We start from the raw sequence: 8,664 nt of genomic DNA, 5'->3' as shown, positions 1-8,664 counted from the left end.
AGGACTACTAAAGTTTTTCCAAGCTTTTCTTGAATGAAGTTTACAGTGGTCATGTTTTAATTGTATGATTCTACACATCAAGAAGACAAAGATTCTCATCACTGGGCAGTTGGCAGCAACATGCTTGATGGAGAAGAGATTGAGGTTGTTTGCAATTACAGCCATGTTGGCTCTAAATTCAACAATCAAGAAATCAAAAGACAAATTGCATTGAGAAAAATCTGCTGTCAGGGAACTCTCCAGAGTGCTGAAAAGCAGCACTGTCAGTCTAGAGACAAAGGTGCACCTAGTCCAGGTCATGGTCTTCTCAAATATTTGTTATGCTCCAGATAGCTGGAAAATCACAAAGGGTTACAGAAGAAGAATAGATGCCTTTGAGTTGTGGTGCTGGAGAAGAGTCTTGAACATACTTGGCAAGAAAACAAATAGATTTGTCTTAGAAATAATGAAACCAAGTCTTTCCTTGGAGGCTAGGATTTTGAAGCTCAGTCTCACATACTCTGGGGACATGGCCAGGTGAGACTGGTCCTTGGAGAAGGACATCATGCTCAGAAGAGTAGAGGGATAGTACAAGAGAGAAAGACCCTGGATGAGATGGATTGATACAGTGTGTCAGAACAAGGGAAACTGGCTCAAGACAGGGAAAGGTTCAGAGATGCTGTACATGGGGTCATTATAGGTCACAGGTGACTCAACAGCACATCGCAACAAAATCATACACTATTGGGTTTTTTTTTTTAATTTTTTAAGCCTTTTGTTTAGAGTCAACAAGGCCTCGGGAAGAAATTTAGAATTTAAAAGTTGGTTGTTAATATAATTTGGATAAACATTCTTCCAGCACTCTATTGTCAATATGCTGCACTGACGTAACCTGGGGTTGCTGTGATGCTGAAATTTGTGCCACTGGGTTGTCAAATGCTATCATGGTTACCTATGGTGGACAGTGTTTGGTGGAGCTCTCAATTGAAGACAGGTTTTGAAGCAATAGTGGCATCCATTTCCAAAATAATATGCCTCCAAACTCTATTAGCTGTAATAAACGACTATAGATATAGAAAAACTTTTGTTCTTAGGGTCACTATGAGTCGTTCTCAACTCAGTCACAATCTAAAACAATACAACAACCTATCTCCATGTAATGAAATTGAACTAAAATTATGAAGGTAAATATTCAATGAAAACAAATATTATAACTTGCCAGTAACTTTTCAAGGGGTATTATTATTATTATCTTTACCATCAAATTGGATATGACTGGTACAGGAGGAGATTGCCCCTCCTTCTCCAGGAGAGCATCGGGGGATTCGAATTGTGAACTTCTGGGATTACAGTGCAGCTTCTTGCCACTAGGTCACCAGAGCTCTTTTGCAATGGATTAGTTTTAATTGACTTATTATATGTTGTGCTAAGAAGAGAATGTTAGAAGTAACACAATTTATCAAAATTATTTGTTACTAGATATACTGCTCCATCTACTTAGAGTGTTTGTTTATGAGAAATGTAATCTACAAATAGGAACACTTCATTTATATTTATAAACCTCCAGGATCTTACAAAATATTTTCCTTTAAATAGCATATGTCTATACGTTTGTTATGTACTATTGAGTCCATGCAACTCATAGTGGCTCTATGTACAACAACCCCAACCCCTACTCTATCCTGTGCCAATCTCACTGTCTCTGACACACCTACCCCCATTACCCCAGTCATGAATCAATCCACCTCAGAGGGTTTTCCTCTCTTGCACTGTTCCTCTATCCTCCCAGGCATGACATCCTTTTCCAAGGACTGGTCTCTGCTTGCAACACGTCCAAAAAGTATGTCAGATGAAGTTTTGAAATCCTTGCAAACAAGGAGCAGCCTGGTTAAATGCTCTCCAGGATGAACTTGCTCATTTTCTTAGCAGTCCATGGTATAATCAATACTCTTATCCAACATCTCAGCTTAAAGGTATCAATTTTCCTTCTATACTCCCTAGTCATTGTCCAGCTCTCTGACACAGCAAGAGATTGCAAAGATCACACCTTACTCTCTGGAGTGACACCATTGCTCTTCAGTACTTTGGCAAGGTCCCTAACAACAGATGTTACCATTTCAATATGTCTTTTAATGTCCTGGCTGCTGGTGCCAAGAGTGTTTGTTGTCTGTGGAACCAAGCAAACTAAAGCTGTTAGCAATCTCAAGCTCTTCACCATCTATCCCGATACTACCAATTGGCTCAGTGGTGAGAATCTTTGCCTTCCGTGGCTGACTCTGAGAAGAATGGGAATCCCCGAACACTTGATTGTGCTAGGGTGAAACCTATACTTGGATGAGGAAGCGGTCATCAGAAGAGAGCAAGGAAACACTGAATGGTTCAAAATTGGGAAGGGTGTACTCTAGGGATGTGTTCTTTACCAATACCTTTTCTACCTATATGCAGAACAGATTTTCCAGGAGGCTGGGCTGGATGAGAAGAAGTGTGGCATCAGAATTGGAGGAAGATTCATCAACCACCTTCATTATGCAGATGACACAACCCTGTTTGCTGAAACTGAGGAGGACCTGAAGCTCTCAATGCAGAAGATCAAAGACTGCAGCCTTCAATATGGACTGAGACTCAATATCAAGAAGACAAAGATGTCTGTACAGATGTGGTTTTTGGTGTAATTTGTGGAAACTTTAGTTCAGAAAGTCAAACTGTATTAGATAAAGAGAGGTAAAACTTAAGAAAGGGATTTGGGAGTAATGTTTAAGAATTATGAATTTTTCAAAAACCTTCTTACCACTATGTTAAGACTGCTTGGACTGAAGACGGATATTTAAAAAATAGTCAACATTTATTTGTTGTTGTTATGTGCCATCGAGTCACTTGTGACTCATAATGACCCTGTGACAAAGAGCCCTAAACGCCGTTCTATTCTGTGCCAACCTAGCCATCTCAAACACACTCATTCCCACTATTCTACTCACAGAATCGATCCATCTCATTGAAGGTCTTCCTCTCCTGCACCGTCCCTCCACTCTCCCAAATATGATGTTCCTCTCCAAGGACAAGTCTCTCCTTGCAACATGCCCAAAGTATGTCAGAAGAAGCTTCAGAATCCTTGACTCCAAGGACCATTCCGGCTTCACCTTCTCCAGGACAAACCTGTTCTCCTAGCAGTCCATGGTATATTCAGCACTATTCTCCAGCACCACAGCTCAAAGGCATAAATTATTTTTCTGTCAACCCTATTCACTGTCAAACTCTCTGATGCATAGCATGTAATTGCAAAGACTATAACATGGATCAGGCACACCTTAGTCTCCAGCCTGACTTCATTGCTCTTCAAGATTCTTGAGAGGTCCCTCACGGCTGACTTTCCCAATGCAATTCATTTCTTGATTTCCTGGCTGTGGTTTCCAAGAGTGTTGACTGTGGAGCCAAGTAAACTAAAACTGTTAACTATCTCAATCTCTTCACCATCCATATAGATGCTGCCAATTGGCCCAGTGGTGAGAATCTGTTTTTTGATATTGATCTTCAATCCATATAGGAGGCTGCAGTCCTTGACCTTCTGCAGCAAGCGCTTCATGTCCTCTTCAGTTTCAGCAAGTAGGGTTGTGTCATCACATAATGCAGGTCGTTGATGACTCTTCCACCAATCCTGATGCCACATTCCTCCTTGTATAGCTCAGTGTCTCAGATTATCTGTTCTGCATAGAGATTGAAAAGGTATGGAGACAAAATACATCCCTGGTGGATACTTTTCTTGATTTTGAATCATATACTGTCTTCTTGCTCTGTTCTGACGATTGCCTCTTGGTCCAAGTATAGGTTTGGCATTATCACAATCAAATGTTCTGGGATTCCCATTCTTCTCAGAGTTAGCAACAGCTTGTTGTGATCCACACAGTCAAAAGCCTTTGCATAGTCAACAAAGCACAGACAGATATTCTTCTGCTATTCTTTGCTTTCTGCCAAGATCCATCTAACATTAGATATTATAATATCTCTAGTACCATGACCTCTTCTAAATCCAGCCTGCATATCTGGCATTTCTCTTTTGACATATTGTTCCAAACGTTTTTGGATCATTTTCAGCAGAATCTTGCTTGCATGTGTTATTAATGATATTATTCAATAATTTCCACACTGTTGGGTCATCTTTCTCTGGAATGGAAACAAATATTGATATTTTACAGTCAGTGGGTCAGCTGCCTTTCCTCCAGATTTCTTGGCACAACTTAGTGAGCACATCCAGGGCAGTGTCTGTCTGTTGAAATATGTCAGTTGGTATGCCATCAGCTCCTGGAGCCTTGGTTTTTGCCAATTCCTTCAGAGCAATTTGAACTTCCTCTTTCATCACCATAGGCTCTTGCTCTTATTTTATTTCATGAAATTCTTCTGTGTCAGCCAATTCCTTCTGAGTCAGTGACTCTGTGTACTTCTTCCATCTTCTCTTGATACTTCCTGGATCATTTAACATTCTACCCAAAGTGTCCTTAAGTATTGCTACCTGTGGCTTGGATTTGTTTTTTAGCTCCTTCAGCTTAAGAAACGCTAAGCGAGTTCGGCCCTTTTGATTTTCTGACTCCAGCTCTCTGCACATTTCATTAATTTATGTATGTATTAATATAATATAGAACCTCCCCATGAGTTTTAACACAATATTTAATTTAAAAAAATCACTATAACCCTTGCAAAACTTTTGCAATTCCTAGTGTTTATGTAAACTTAAACATCTTCATAAACCAAAAATCTGACAGACTTTGCAAAAAGCTTTTTAACCCCTTAAATTCTAAATTGACAGCATCAACATAGCCAAATATATAATTTCTGAATTTATGTTAAGATCTGTGATGGGAAAAAAAGAATAATTCCAAGAAAAATATCTTTACAAAGAGTACCTGTATTATTTGCTAATACATATTTTTGTGTTGTTGTTCTTACGTGTTGAGCCACTTTCAATCCTTAGTGACCCCACGTACAACAGCCCTGAAACCCGCTCTAACTTGTGCCAACTTTACTATCTCTAAATTACCTACCCTTATTATACCAGTCATTATATCTCTCCATCTCATAGATGGTCTCCCTCTTTTTCTCTGTCCCTCAACACTTCCAAGTATGATGTCCTTCTCCAAGGACTACTCCCTCATTGCTAAATGCCCAAAGTATGTCTGATTGAAGTCTCAGAATCTTTGCCTTCAAGGAGCAGCCTGGTTTCACTCTCTCTAGAATGAACCTGTCTGTTCTCCTAGATGTACATGATGTATTCAACACTATTCTCTAGCACCAGAGGTCAAAGGCATAAATTCTTTTTCTATAATCCCTAGTCATTGTCCAGATCTCTGATACATAGCAAACAATTGCAAAGACTATGCATGGATCCGGCACACCTTAATCTTCAGATTGAAATTGTTGCTCTTCAGTACTCTAGAGAGGTCTGTGACAGAAGACTTTCCAATGTAATTTGTCTTTATTTTCTGCCTGCTAGTACCAAAAATGATTGTGGAGCCAAGCAAACGAAAGCTGTTAACAATCTCAATCTCTTCATCATCTATCATAATGCTGCTAATCAGTCCAATGCTGAGAATCTTTGCTTTCTTGCTGTTGAGCTTCAATCCATATTGAAGGCTACAGTCCTTGATTATCTGCAGCAAGTACTTCAGGTTCTCCTCAGTATCAGCAAGCAAGGTTGTGTCTCCTGCCAGATTATTGATGAATCTTCCTCCAATCCTGGTGTCACATTTCTCTCTCTCTGTATGTGTGTGTGTCTCTATCTCTATCTATATCTTCAATATCTCTATATAATCTATATCTATACTAATATATATCTATATAATCTCTATACACACACACACACACACACACACACACATCCATCCTGGTCTCCTAGACAATCTGTTCTGCATATAGATATAGATTGAAAATATATGGAGACAGAATACATCCCTGGCATACTTCATTTCCACTTTTGAAGCATCCAGTGTCTCCTTGTTCTGTTCTGATGACTGCTTCCTGGTCCAAGTGTAGGTTTTGCATAAGCACAATCAAATGTTCTGAGATTCCCATCCTTTTCAGAGTCAGCCACAGTTTGTTGTGATCCACACTGTCAAACACCTTTGCATAGTCAATGAAACACAGATGGACATTCCTCTGGTGCTCTCTGTTTTCTGCCAAGATACATCTAACATTAGCTACAATATCCCTAGTACCACGACCCCTTCTAAACTTAGTCTGCACATTTGGCAGTTCTCTACTGATGTACTGCTCCAGTCATTTTTGAATAATTTTCAACAAAATCTTGCTTGCATGTGATATTAATGATATTGCTCAATAATTTCTGCACTATATCTGGTCATTTTTCTTTGGAATGGCAATAAATACAGGTCTCTTCCAGTCAGTTGGCCAGGTGGTTGTCCTCCAGATTTCTTGACACAACTTAGTGAGCATTTCCAGGGCAGTCTCTGTTTGTTGAAATATATCAATTGATATGCCATAAATTCCTGTAGCCTTGTTTTATTGCAAATTCTTTTAGAGCAATTTGAACTTCTTCCTTTTTCAACACAGTCTCTTGCTCATACATTGTTTCATGAAATTCTTCTGTGTCAGCCAATTCCTTCTGGTAGTGACTTTGTATAATCTTCCTATCTTCTTTTAATGCTTCTTGGGTAATTTAATATTCTACACAAAGCATCCTTAAGTATCGCAACCCATGGCTCGAATTTGCTTTTCAATTCCTTTAGCTCATGAAATGCTGAGCAAGTTCAGACGTTTTGATTTTCTGACTCTAGCTCTTTGCACATTTCATTATAATACTTCGCTTTTTCTTCCTGAGATACTCTTTGGAATCTTCTGTTAAGCTCCTTAATTTCTTGATTTCTTCCCTTTACTTTGGCTTCTTGGTGCTTGGTTTGAGGGTCTTCTGACTTCTCAGCAGAAACCATGTCAGTAAGAATACAATGGTATGGCATACACAAAATGTTGAAAGAAAACAACTTCAGCTGAGGATCTTGTAGCCAACAAAGTTATCTATCAAATATGGAGGAGAAATTAGATCATTCATTGAAAGGAAAGAACTTAAGGAATTTATGTAAACAAGGCAAAAATCACAAGAAATTTTAAGGGAAGTCCTTCACACAGAAGCACCAAATAAGTGGATGAACCATAGTAAACAAAAATAACATAAAAAGACAGCAAAATCGTTAATATAAAATCTGATCTGTGAATAATTACACTAGATGGGAATTGATTAAAAGCACCAGTTAAGAGAAAAAGAGTAGCAGAATAGATAAAATAACAAAGTCTATCAATATGTTAGCCTCTGATACTGTATCTGGGGAAAAGGTGTTTGGTGTGTTGGAATTAATGAGACTGGCTCCGAATGAGACATGTTCAGAAGTGCTGTACATAGGGTTGCTATACATTACGGGTAAATCAAAGGCATATAACAACATACTATACTGTTTTTTAATTTTTTTTGTGGTATGTGTTTAATTAGCAGGGAATGTGGGCTGAATCAGAAGGGCAGCCTGGAAGAGCAGGCAGGGCAGGCCACACCATGGGGAGGGTCTCTCAGCCCCTCACTGCTGGTAGGGCTAGCATGGGTACGAGGAGACATCCTGAACAGAAGATGAACTCTACTCAGGCAGATGTTCTCACTGTACAATCACGCATCATTAATGCACTGGTCAGTTGGGACCGAGAAGATGATATGGTCGTCACTGAGGCCCAGCGACTTGGCGAAGCGAATGAACTTCTCCTTCAGCTCAGGGGTCAGCTTCTTGGTTCTCCCGTAGAGAGTGGTCTTGAAGTACTCTTTGTTCTGGGAAACCTTCTTGAAGAACACCATGGCAAACTCGTTGTAGTTGGTTGAAGCCACACGCACTGTGTAGCTCTGTATACCCGGGAAATTCTCTCTGTTGCCCAGGTTGAGCTGGCCTGGCTGGAAACTCGGTACGAAAGTTCTGATCCAGTAGGAACACTTTCCATCCCGGAGCAGAGTGGAGGTGACATTGTAGCTGCCGTCTTCTTTCAGCTCATAGGTGGTGGTGTATGTCTTGAACTTGCCTTGCTCTTCTTTCCCAAATGCATTGCCCGCCAGGCCTAGGACGAACCACTTTCCCTGTAACTGGTCATCCTGGAAGTCTGGCTGCAGAGGGACCCTGACCAGAGGGGGTTCTGGGAGCAATCTCAAGTTGGAGCTCTGGGCCTGGGTCTGCAGGGCCCCCAGCAGGGTGAGGCTGAGCCACAGGAGACTTAGGGCCATGATTTGGGGCTGAGGAAGCTGGAGCTCCAGGCAGCCGATGGCTCATCAGCAAGGCTTGGGAATCACACGAGAAAAGCCTTTAGACACTGACTCAGCAGAGCAAATGCACCCATCAGGTCAGCGTTTCCAGCTAATCCAAGCAAGTTCAAATCCAGTGCCACTCCCCTCAGGTACTTCAGTTTCTCTGTCCCACCGGAGCGGTGGTGGCCCATCCCAGGCTGCCCTCAGAGAAGCCTAGGCAGTGCAGCGCTGTGTACTGGACTAGGGCAAGCTGGTCCAGGGTGAGCTGGCCCAGTGCCTGGGCGAGGACAGTTTAGGAATTTCATTTCTCCATATCTTTGCTTAAGGATCACTGAGTGGGCTTATTTATTTATTTAATTTAAGCTTCTTGTTTAGAGTCAACAATATCTTGGGGATAGCCTTTGTAT

At 40.7% G+C, this 8,664-nt stretch overlaps 1 pseudogene; it reads right to left on the bottom strand.

Annotated features, from left to right (window-relative positions):
• Positions 1–7,636: 7,636 nt before the first annotated feature.
• Positions 7,637–8,236, bottom strand: LOC102874082 (annotated as a pseudogene).
• Between the last annotated feature and the right edge of the window lie 428 nt (positions 8,237–8,664).

The sequence above is a fragment of the Elephantulus edwardii genome, unplaced genomic scaffold, assembly GCF_000299155.1.
Source record: "Elephantulus edwardii isolate Elephantulus edwardi_28Jun2011 unplaced genomic scaffold, EleEdw1.0 scaffold00142, whole genome shotgun sequence".
Taxonomy (NCBI): Eukaryota; Metazoa; Chordata; class Mammalia; order Macroscelidea; family Macroscelididae; genus Elephantulus; species Elephantulus edwardii.
The sequence above is the reverse complement of the archived record's forward strand: the minus strand, read 5'-3'. Positions and strand labels throughout refer to the sequence as shown.